The 12,736-nt window shown below is 38.1% G+C and overlaps 1 long non-coding RNA gene across 5 annotated transcripts in view; it reads right to left on the bottom strand.

Moving 5' to 3' along the window:
* LOC110521547 (uncharacterized) overlaps window positions 1-12,736 on the bottom strand; it is a 142,092-nt gene that overhangs the window by 35,021 nt on the left and 94,335 nt on the right. For all 5 annotated transcript variants that reach the window (XR_002473162.3, XR_016495167.1, XR_002473161.3 and 2 more), the window contains one exon: window positions 2,861-3,110. This is a non-coding gene — a long non-coding RNA (uncharacterized LOC110521547). The remainder of the gene's footprint in view (window positions 1-2,860; window positions 3,111-12,736) is intronic.

The following is a 12,736-nucleotide window of genomic DNA, read 5'->3' as shown; positions in this document are numbered from 1 at the left end:
GCTATTAGCAATACGGGTGATAATTCGTTATAAGTAATTAGGCGATGTGTAGCAATACCATTACATTAATATAAGTGTTTTGAGTTAAGAAATCGATCAGCAAGTTCAGCTCGGTTTTTGCACTGAAAAGCGGATAGGTAATCTTAGCTGTTTCCCCATTGTTTAAATGGATGAGCTTCAATTCAACTGAAGTTGAATGCCAACAGAAAACAGACATGCCCATCACAAATAATTAGTTTTGTTTCGAGTGTTGTCAGTACATCAGCCCGAACAAAAGCATGACTACATTCCGTTAAGATCTTTTTTGTTGAAATTCACTTCGTCACAAGACAAAAAATTATATAATACAAAAAGTTTTCACAAACAATATGACCAAGAGGGGTCACCACTTCAACGATAGGCCAATATAACAGGCATTTTTGTCCATAGATTTTCCATTTATAACATCAACAATTGGCATTGGAAAATAGGCTTGGACAATGTTTTATAGGCATATCTGATGGATAATTTAGATTACTGTGAGCTACAAAAGCTGATGGAGCATGAACAGCGAAAATACACTAACACGCCTAATATGTGTTCAGTAAAAGCACGTGTTTATGCATATTAATTCACATATAGGATAGTTCCAACTGACTTGCCTAGTTATATAAAGGTTAAAACAAATAATAATAATTGTTCCAAAAGGTTGTATCAGCCACACGAAGCCCGTTGTAACATGCCATTAGCGCCGTCTGCTGGCGAAAGGGACAATAGCAAATAACCTTTATGAACGTATAAACCTAAAAGGTGTCATGGAACACTATTATGGCTTATGTTAGTTTGTTCTGTTGTGCGCTGTAGCCTAATAATATAACTTGTATACCAACTACAGGTTTAGAAGGCTAATTTATTTTCAAAACATTCACGCTTATGGTAAAACAGTTGGCAAATTATGCTGGAAATGTTGGAAAAGCATCAAATAGGCCTATCGCCTACATACATCTATTGAGAAACTTGATACTGAATATATTGTATTTTTTGGACACAGTTTTGAGCGAGATAAAGTTTTAAATCTACAACGTCCAGCCTATACTATTAATATAATAATTATAGCCTATGCCTATTTTGTACATGTTATTAAACAAAACATCAATACCTATTTGAATGATATACAAACTGGTAAAGAGTTTATTACCACCATATTCAAACGGTTTCACTTTTGAGGAATTGGGTGAGATGTGGAGATACAACAGTCAGAAATAGCCGCTTCTCTTTCTGCGTTCGAGTGTTTTCCCCGCTATTTGTATGTAATCTGTTTACGATAATGGGAAAAGCAACAGCGGGGAGTCTGCAACATCTTTAAGAATCCTTAACAGGAATGTCCCTGCATTTGCAATTAGCAAACTATTCGACAACTAACCGATTTGCGGGAAACACCGTTTGACCACTCGATAGACCAAAACCAGTACTATTTGCACCATAAAACAAACATATTTTTAAAGAAGGCTCGACTGAGCAAAATCAATAATAACACATTTATAGGCTATTTTATTCATGTACAAACTAGAAAGAAAAACACTGTAATTCATAGCAAATTAACTTTTTAATAAAAACACATTGTTTCTCATTAAATGCAGGCCCATTCCTATCAACTCTTGAACATAATGAGTGTGAAAATATCTTAGAGGGAATCTGTTAAATATTGTTTTTTAAAAGCCTATAGCCCACCCTTCTGGAAAATTTAATCCTTTTTTTCTCCCTTTCAAAATGGACATCTGACTCGATATAAAACCATGTCTGCCATAATAACCCTTAGGCCTATGGCCTTACTCAATATACCTCCCATAATAACCCTTAGGCCTGCCTCAATATATATCCCATAAAAACCCTATTGCCTATAGCCTAACTCATTATATCTTTAATCACACTAAAGTCCTAAAATATCCATATTTACTGAATATAATCCAACATAACCAGCACTGATATTACTAATTGGATGTAATATGTTTATTTAATCAATGGATTTACTTTTTAAACAGCTCCTTACTTTTCTCAGAGAGACAGAGAGATAGAGAGAGACTTCATGGTAAGAAAAATGACAGAAAATAACCATGATGAATCTCGACATTTTATATTATTGTCCACTAGGTGTCGTGCTAGTGATTGGAGAGCAGTAGGCCTGCACCAAAGAAAATATTAATTTATAAGCACTCAATACATGTAGCCTATGAAACACCCAAGGAAAAGGGAGAGTGGATGGTTAAAGAGTGCAATTTTAAACCTAATATAGTTATACTAACTTAACTCTACCCACAAACATTTCTGTTCTCTAATTTGCTATATTGCTCTTTAACTTCAAACTATAAATCAGTATAAACTCAGAAATGGATTAATACATATTAAACATTTCATTTGACAAGTGTGATGTTTCAATATTTGGTTGACAGCCTACTCTCAAGTAGCCCAGATCAAGGCCAAATCAATACATCTTGAAAAAAGATTAAGAACAGTGTTTAAAGGTCAAATATTAGGCTACTACTGCTGAAGAATGAGGACAATTGTGTAACAAAATGTTTAAAAAAAATACATAATGGGACAATTCTCAAACAGTAGTCAACAAAACAAACAAAGCCATTACAAAAACAAAACAAACCACTAAACGCGTACATGATGGATATTTATAATATAAATCTACTTGAAATCTAATGTTTGCGAGTGTTGAGCAAGCTTTAAATTATGTCCGAGTACCCAATGGGAAAATAACCTACGAACCACTGAAGCTCATAACGCGATACTCTATCACACTGCAGTGCACTGCATATAGGCGCAGCCTGCTTTTCACTGTCCCCGGACCACTCTCGACTGTAATGCTACTTACGTGCCAGTTTGGGTGTTGTCCTCATCTTTGCTTGATTGGCAGAAAAGAGGATGGAACAGTATCTGGCCGATTCAAGAACCACTCTTCAGCCGCCGGAGATCCCGCTCTCTGCTCGACCGACACAGCGGTAGGCTGTCTCTCTCTCTTTGCTCGCCGGGTAGTCCGCAGGTTTTTCCAAAAGCCAGTGCTCTTACTTCAGCGTGCCACCGTTCAAGCTGCTCGCTGAACGCTGGTGTTTTGCTCGCTACCCCTGTAACAAGAAAAGCCGTTTATGGCTACACACAATCTGAAAAGGGGCCGATTTAAAAAGAGAAGAATGCATCAAGAACAACAAAAGTCAGTTATACCAAGTCTGCTTCACCCCCCCCCCCCCCCCCCACCCCCACCACCACCACCACTACAACCACCCCACATAATGAGAAGGGAAAGCTTTATATTTTTTCCAGTGTGTATTCAGAGATAATTTGAAGCCATTGTTTCTGATACAGATGGTTCTTTTTAATACAATAACTCTGCTCTTTGTGAATTCTACCCACAATACAAATCTAAAGCGTTCTCCTGAATAACAATTTTGTTCTCTCTTGTATAGGGCAAACAAAAGCTGCCGTGAGGTAATGGGCTTGGTTTATTATTGAAAGGCATAGAATGGGGATTTGATAAAGATTTTTTTCGTTTGCAGAAAGTAGGCTTCACTGCAATGTCAAGAGAAGCTGGCATTGGTTGAACAAAATGTTCGCTATAGGTTGGTGATGAACATTATTATTAATAATATTATCATAGTAATACATATTTTTTATTATTATTATTATCAACAATTCCCCAAAATGATCATTCATAAGCTGAATCCTTAAACTGGAGAGAAAGCAGACCAGAGAGACACTTTTTTGGAGAGAGAGGCTACAATAGACTATGATAATAGGAACTGTGGTTACGGATTTTGAATCAAGCTTAAAAGTTTCATATAACATGGGTTTAAAATCTCAATAGTATTGTTACCATGGATTTCACAAAGCATTATTCTTTTTTTAGTTAAGTGAGATGATTGAATATCGCATTCAGGGAGCATAAGGTTTCTCAATAGCCATTTAAAGTAACGTATTCAATCTGCAGCTGATGCCATTTGTAATTAAGCTATGGGTAATCAATGAAGTGCTTTAGGAGTTACAAAGCACAGACGTTTAGCCAAAGAAAACATATTGCATATCACCAATCATTAGGGCTGAATTTACTCTCCATGTCACCTAAGCTTTGGCTTTGGCCTGACTCAAGGTCTTTATCAGTCCTGTCAGGGAGCTGGAAGAGAAAATGGGAATCTGAAGACAAAAGGTCTCAGCGGGAAAGTTGTTAGTCAGTGGCTCTACTTTGTCTACTTTTCTATAGGAATTACTGGCTTCCTCTACCTTCCTATAGGTCTATACAGACAGTAATCCACTCCAGTGACAGCAAGGTTTTTGTCTTCTCATAGAACACGGTTCACTGTTAATCTCTGAGGTGCTGCTGCAAAGGTGTGAGCAATAATGACTTCAATCAAAATTCTATCCGTTAATTAGCTTGCAAGGTGCACCCAAAAAATGGAGGGAGATGAACAGATTATGAAGGGGATGTCTAATAACAACAACAAAAACAGTTCTCGGGTAATAGGAATATTATGGAGGAGTTGAGTGACAAAATGTTTGGCTGCCTGCACCTTGTTTTAAATCAGTGCAGCCAACAGTAATCTGAAAATGTTTCATGGTTTTCTCAAAACTCACTATCAATCCACTTTCCTTCCTCTCAATTGAGAGTCAAGGAAAATGATCTTGAGTATTTGAGTATTATTGTCAAGAGGATTAACAGATTTACTGTTAGTAATATGTTTTGCCACAGATCACAGTATTAACTTTTTATCTCCAAATTAGATTTTTTTAAATATTTATTTTGCTCCTTTGCACCCCAGTATCTCTACTTGCACATTCATCTTCTGCACATTTATCACTCTAGTTGCTACATTTTTTATTATTTCGCCACTATGGCCTATTTATTGCCTTTACCTCCCTAATCTTACTTCATTTGCACACACTGTATATAGACTATTCTATTGTGTTATTGACTGTATGTTTGTTTATTCCATGTGTAACTCTGTGCTGCTGTTTGTGTTGCACTGCTTTGCTTTATCTTGGCCAGGTCACAGTTGTAAATGAGAACTTGTTCTCCACTGGCCTACCTGGTTAAATAAAGGTGAAATAAAATAAAGATAAAAGTCAAATGAGTTGTACAATGGACGTCTTTGGATGATTTGAATTAAAACTACATTGAGAGAGAAATGATTCAATGCAACAGCTCATTGTTTTCCAGGCAGAGTCTAATAGCAGTATGTCTGAGAGAGTTCACTTAGAAGTGTTTTGAGCATCACAGAATGATAACACATTTCAGATGTAAAGCTGGGCATTCATATATAACTGGGCATCCACCCACCCACCCACCCACCCACGCACAAAGTAAACCCACCTAACACACCCCTCTGCCATAAACCACTGACATACACTATATGCCTATATAACTCAGCCTGGTAAGTATTCACTGGGAGTGCTCTAATGCATAGCACAGTAATGACTGAGTGACAAAACACTTGTCATAATATGCTGTGACAGACTGTAATAATAGTCATAAGCATTATGAATGCTGACATAATCCTATTAACTCAGCCAAGATGTGTGATACTTATGTGAATTGTCATGACTTGCACTGTCCAGTCATATTATCTGATAATCTGTATTTTCCCAGGTATGGAAGCCAATGCGATACCTATGCAATTTCAAACAATCTCAACAGAATTATGCAGGCTACTAGCATTTTCATATCCCATCTTACAGCTACGTGACACAGAGTACATAGACAGTGTAAATCAATAGACAATAGAGTTGAACTGGCTTGAACCTGCCTACCAGTAAAAATAGTAAGAGAGATGCCCCACGTGGAAAACAGCCATGTAGCAACAATAGCAAATAGGTGGCGGGTCCCATCAGATAACAGAAGACCTCCACTGTAAAACATACATAATAGATCCAGCTAAGTGGCGATACTCTACCACAGCGCTTACTAGACAGTTACTCTTACCATCAGACATACCAATGGGTTTGTTTACTGGCCAATTTGAATTAAAATGAAGCTTTGCTTCTGCTGACCACACATCATTATCCATGAGACTATAATCCCAGCAGCAAATCCTATAGTTTCCAGAGCCAGGGCCCTTTTGTTTGAGATTGCTGACTGCTTAGCATATAACAAAGAGAAACGAGGCGTTCACCTCATCCTCTGTAATTATGTGTGGCGAGTAATTTAGTGACAAACCAAGACACCCAAGGCAGCATAGAATGATACCTTTTAGATGCTGGCCACATCGTCACACAGAAAGAGATACCAAGCAAAGTACAGTAGAAGAGAGTAGACACTAGACTGGTGGAAGCTACTGTACAATCCCACATCTTTAAACAAGCTATTCATTTTCCCCCCACAGATATCACATACATATTTTCAGCAGCAGCAAAAAAAAAACACATTAATGGGACAGGCGGAAGAAAATCAAGATGTGTAGGAAATTGAATATTTTAATTGAATCATCAACACATTTTTATCTCACTATAGAAGGGAATGGGAAGGTACTTCAGATGAACCAATACAAGGCAGAATTAATGGGCTTATTTTGAATGATTAGTTTGTTCATTATGACAAGTATTGACACATTTTGTTGTGTTACAAAGTGGGATTAAAATGAATTTAATTTGAATTTTTTGTCAACACAAAACACTAATGTCAGCGGAAAACAAATTCCAATAATACTCTCAAAAAATTAGCAACATTAAACAGTAATATACCTGGATTACATATGTTTTCATGCCCCTGAGTGAGTACATGTTGTTAGAAACACCTTTGGCTGCGAATACAGCTGTGAGTCTTCTCGGGTTAGTCGCTAAGAACATTGCACACCTGGATGGTGTAATATTTGCCCATTATGCTTTTCAAACTTCAAGTTCTGTCAAGGTGTTGGGGGTCATGGCTAGACAGCAATTTAAGTCTTGCAATGGAGTTTTAGATCATGGTGACATCCCTGAGCAGTTCCCTTCCTGTCCGGCAGCTCACTTCAGAAGGACGACTATATCTTTGTTGTGTCTGGGTGGTTTAATTACATTTTATTTGTCAAATGCTTCGTAAACAACAGGGGTAGACTAACAGTGAAATGCTTCCCAACAAAGCATAAAGAGAACAATTATAGAAAAATAATAAGACGAGGAATAAATACACAATGAGTAATGTTAACTTGGCTATATACAGTGCCTTGCGAAAGTATTCGGCCCCCTTGAACTTTGCAACCTTTTGCCACATTTCAGGCTTCAAACATAAAGATATAAAACTGTATTTTGTGAAGAATCAACAACAAGTGGGACACAATCATGAAGTGGAACGACATTTATTGGATATTTCAAACTTTAACAAATCAAAAACTGAAAAATTGGGCGTGCAAAATTATTCAGCCCCCTTAAGTTAATACTTTGTAGCGCCACCTTTTTCTGCGATTACAGCTGTAAGTCGCTTGGGGTATGTCTCTATCAGTTTTGCACATCGAGAGACTGAATTTTTTTCCCATTCCTCCTTGCAAAACAGCTCGAGCTCAGTGAGGTTGGATGGAGAGCATTTGTGAACAGCAGTTTTCAGTTCTTTCCACATATTCTCGATTGGATTCAGGTCTGGACTTTGACTTGGCCATTCTAACACCTGGATATATTAATTGTTGAACCATTCCATTGTAAATTTTGCTTTATGTTTTGGATCATTGTCTTGTTGGAAGACAAATCTCCGTCCCAGTCTCAGGTCTTTTGCAGACTCCATCAGGTTTTCTTCCAGAATGGTCCTGTATTTGGCTCCATCCATCTTCCCATCAATTTTAACCATCTTCCCTGTCCCTGCTGAAGAAAAGCAGGCCCAAACCATGATGCTGCCACCACCATGTTTGACAGTGGCGATGGTGTGTTCAGCTGTGTTGTTTTTACGCCAAACATAACGTTTTGCATTGTTGCCAAAAAGTTCAATTTTGGTTTAATCTGACCAGAGCACCTTCTTCCACATGTTTGGTGTGTCTCCCAGGTGGCTTGTGGCAAACTTTAAACGGCACTTTTTATGGATATCTTTAAGAAATGGCTTTCTTCTTGCCACTCTTCCATAAAGGCCAGATGTGTGCAATATACGACTGATTGTTGTCCTATGGACAGAGTCTCCCACCTCAGCTGTAGATCTCTGCAGTTCATCCAGAGTGATCATGGGCCTCTTGGCTGCATCTCTGATCAGTCTTCTCCTTGTCTGAGCTGAAAGTTTAGAGGGACGGCCAGGTCTTGGTAGATTTGCAGTGGTCTGATACTCCTTCCATCTCAATATTATCACTTGCACAGTGCTCCTTGGGATGTTTAAAGCTTGGGAAATCTTTTTGTATCCAAATCCGGCTTTAAACTTCTTCACAACAGTATCTCGGACCTGCCTGGTATGTTCCTTGTTCTTCATAATGCTCTCTGCGCTTTTAACGGACCTCTGAGACTATCACAGTGCAGGTGCATTTATACGGAGACTTGATTACACACAGGTGGATTGTATTTATAATCATTAGTCATTTAGGTCAACATTGGATCATTCAGAGATCCTCACTGAACTTCTGGAGAGAGTTTGCTGCACTGAAAGTAAAGGGGCTGAATAATTTTGCACGCCCAATTTTTCAGTTTATGATTTGTTAAAAAAGTTTGAAATATCCAATAAATGTCGTTCCACTTCATGATTGTGTCCTACTTGTTGTTGATTCTTCACAAAAAAAATACAGTTTTATATCTTTATGTTTGAAGCCTGAAATGTGGCAAAAGGTCGCAAAGTTCAAGGGGGCCGAATACTTTTGCAAGGCACTGTATATAGGTCTCCTGTAGTCCAAGAGCAGCTCCTTTTTCTTGCTGACATTGAGGGAGAGGTTGTTGTCCTAGTACCGCACTGCCAGGTCACTGATCTCCTCCCTATAGGCTGTCTCATTGTCGCCGGTGATCAGGCCAAACACCATAGTGTGGTGGTTAGCTGAAAAGCACAAAGTAGATTTTAGATTCTTAAAAGTAGCCACCCTTTGCCTTGATGACAGCGTTGAACATGCTTGGCATTCTCTCAACCAGTTCCACCTGGAATGCTTTTCCAACCGTTTTGAAGGCATTCCCACATATGCAGAGCACTTGTTGGCTGCTTTTTCTTCACTCTGCAGTCCAACTCATCCCAAGCCATCTCAAATGGGTTGAGGTCAGGTGATTGTGGAGTCCAGGTAATCTGATGCAGCATTCCATCACTCTCCTTCTTGGTCAAATAACCGTTACACAGCCTGGAGGTGTGTTGGGTCATTGTCCTGTTGAAAAACAAATGATAGTCCCACTAAGCGCAAACCAGATGGGATATTGTGTTGCTGCAGAATGATGTGTTAGCCATGCTGGTTAAGTGTGCCTTGAATTCTAAATAAATCACAGTTAGTGTCACCAGCAAAGAACCCCCACACCATCACACCTCCTCCTCCATGCTTCACGGTGGGAACCACACATGCGCAGATCATCCGTTCATCTACTTTGCATCTGGAACCAAAATCTCAAATTTGGACTCATCAGACAAAAGGACAGATTTCCCCCGGTCTAATGTCCAGTTTCATCGTAGCGCTTTATGGTTTTTCTGACTGCACTTGAAGAATTGTTCAAAGTTCTAGAAATGTTCCGCATTGACTGACCTTCATGTCTTAAAGTATTTCTCTTTGTTTATTTGAGCTGTTCTTGCCATAACATGGACTTGGTCTTTTACCAAATAGGGCTATCTTCTGTATACCACCCCTACCTTGTCACAAAACAACTGATTGGCTCAAATGCATTAAGAAGAAAGCTGGTTAAGAGAATGCCAAGAGTATGCAAAGCTGTCATGAAGACAAATGGTGGCTTCTTTGAAGAATCTAAAATACATTTTGATTAGTTTAACACTTATTTTTGGTTGCTACATGATTCCGTATGTGTTATTTCATAGTTTTGATGTCTTCACTATTATTTTACAAAGTAGAAAATAGTAAAATAAAGATAAACCCTGGAATGAGTAGGTGTGTCCAAACCTTTGACTGGTACTGTACTTTGAACAAGGTTTCATGTTCAATTCATTGAAAATGAGACATGGCAATCTGCACAAAGGCATAAAGGCCATTTTTAAACAAGGGATGAGCTTTTCTTAGCAATCTACTTGAGAACCATTTTGGATTCAAGTAAAACTGTTGAGAGAGGTTTAGGGCTTTTATATTTAGTAATCTCAGCCCACCCAGTTCATATTCATTATATAGATAGGCACACGTTATCTTGTATGGTTTAGCATCCCAGATAAAGCGTAATATTTTTTGCTCATATGATTTGAAAAACAAATCATCAGTAGGCAGCACCATAAGTAAATGAGATGTAAGCATTTCACTGTAAGGTCTACCACTGTTGTATTCGAAGCATGTGACAAATACAATTTGATTTCAAGTGAGTAAACTGAGATATGACTAAGGAGTTAATCAGTGTCATTTTTCCATAAATAGACTGGTATTTACCTCTTCATGTTTGCAGGATCTTGTCTGTTTTTACTCATTTTCAATTGAAATTCATTGTGGAGAGCTCATTTATTTCTTTTGTGATATGAATACCATGTATGTCTACTTCACCGTCAGCCCATGTTATAGGTAAACTGCAGGGTTATGTAAAAGCTGTGTTTTTTCAAGATCCAATACGTAATATGGGATGCCTAACATGGTTAACTTTTGCAGCCTCTCTGGACTAAAACCTATCTAGATCTTCAATGAGACGCTGCAGGGATCCAGCTTGCCGATTTATTATAAAACATGAGTCATCAGCATACATGGACACCTTTCGTTTTTAAGCCTTCGATTTCAATCCTCTAATGTTATTTGATCTGATTTTTAACAGCTAGCATTTCGTTGGCCATAATGAAAAGATATGGTGACAGCGGACACTCTTGTTTAACTCCTCTTGACAGTTCAAAACTTTTGGAGAAGTAGCCACTTTTACTATTTTACACCTGGGGTTGTTGTACATTCATTTTAACCATTGAATAAGAGACTCACCGAAATTGGAAAAAAACTAGGCATTTATATTTAAAATCCAGTCTTACTTTATCGACAGCCTTTTCCTAATCCGCTATGAATACCAGGCCTGGCTTCTTAGATGTTTCATGTTGTTCTATTATTTCTAGTAGTTGTTGTGCTCCAACGTATCGTCCATGTAAAAAAAATCTGTCTGATCTGAATGAAAAATACCTGGTAAAACATTTTTTATTCTGAGTGCTCTGTATTTCACTAGTATTTTTTCATTTGAACATTGAAGTGTAAGATGCCTCCAGTTTTTTTTAATGGACTGGACCTTTTATATTTGTCATCTGGGTATTGTTTTAATAATAGTGAAATCAGACCTTCCTGCTGAGTCCCTGACAGACTACCATTTCTATAGGAGTAGTTTAAAAAAGCTGTTAATGGAGCTTTGAGTATATATTTTAAAAAAAAGGCTTGATATACCTCTACCGATGCACTTATTAAGGAAGCTGGTGACTGTGTTAAACTCCTCGGTGTTATCGGATTAATCCTTGGAACACTTTCCAGTCTGTGCTAGAAAACCAGTCCTGTAGCTTAGCATACACTTCATTGGACCACTATCGTATTGTCACTAGTACTTCCTGTTTGAGTTTTTGCTTGTAAGCAGGAATCAGGATGATAGCGTTATTGTCAGATTTGCCAAATGGAGTATGAGGGAGAGATTTGTTTGCATTTCTGTGTGTGGAGTAAAGGTGATTGAGTCTTGTTGCCTCTCGTTGCACAGGGGACATGCTGGTAAATGTTTTTAGTAAAACAGAGTTCCGTTCTTCTGCAATAAAATCACCGGCCACTCGGAGGGCCGCTTCTGGATTTGTATTTTCTTGTTTGCTTATGGCCCTATAAAGCTTGTTGAATGCAGTCTTAGTGCCATAATCCATTTGTGGTGGTAAACAGACAGCTACACATGTTTTTATCTGAAAACTATTTAGCTAAATAGTATGGTCTACAGCTTATCATGAGGTATTCTAACTCAGGTGAGCAAAACCTTGAGACCTCCTTAACATTAGCGATCGTGCAACAGGTGTTGTTAACAAAGAGACACACACCTCATAGAAAAACCAGCTAGATGTAAATTATATTATCATTGTCTTTTACTCGCCGACGTAATCGCGTCAAGGAGCCTGTTTGTTTGTCTCTTCCTCTTTTGAGTCCAGGGGATTAGGGCCTGGTCAGGAACGAGTAGTATGTCCACAGCTACCGACTCGTTGAGTGAGAAATCTTCATCCAAACCAAGGTTAGTGATCGCTGTTCTGATGTCCATAAGCTGTTTTTGGTCTTAGGAAATAATTGTGGAAATATTATGTAAAACAAAATCACAGAAAATAACAGAATTGGTCAGGAACCCGTAAAACGGGCAGCGCCATCTTCATCCACAGCATAATTATAACACATAATCCAAAGCATAGTTATTAACCTGATCATGCTTAAAGAGATATTCAATGTCTGATTTGTTATTGTTACTCATCTACCAATCACAGGCTTTCGAAAAGCTCCCAGGTCTTTGTAGTTGAATCTGTGCTTGAAATTCAATAGACTGAGGGATCTTACAGAAGATTTATGTGTGGGGGGCAGAAGAAGAGGTAGTCATTCAAATATAATGTCACCTAAACAAAGGGGGTGAATACTTATACAATGACTGACTATATTTTAGTTATTTAGTCAGTATTAATTTGTTAACATTTGTAGAATTGTCTTTGCACTTAGAAAATATG

The sequence above is a fragment of the Oncorhynchus mykiss genome, chromosome 4, assembly GCF_057628025.1.
Source record: "Oncorhynchus mykiss isolate SJ-2025 chromosome 4, ASM5762802v1, whole genome shotgun sequence".
In the NCBI taxonomy this organism is placed as follows: domain Eukaryota; kingdom Metazoa; phylum Chordata; class Actinopteri; order Salmoniformes; family Salmonidae; genus Oncorhynchus; species Oncorhynchus mykiss.
This window is presented reverse-complemented; position numbering and strand designations above follow the sequence as displayed.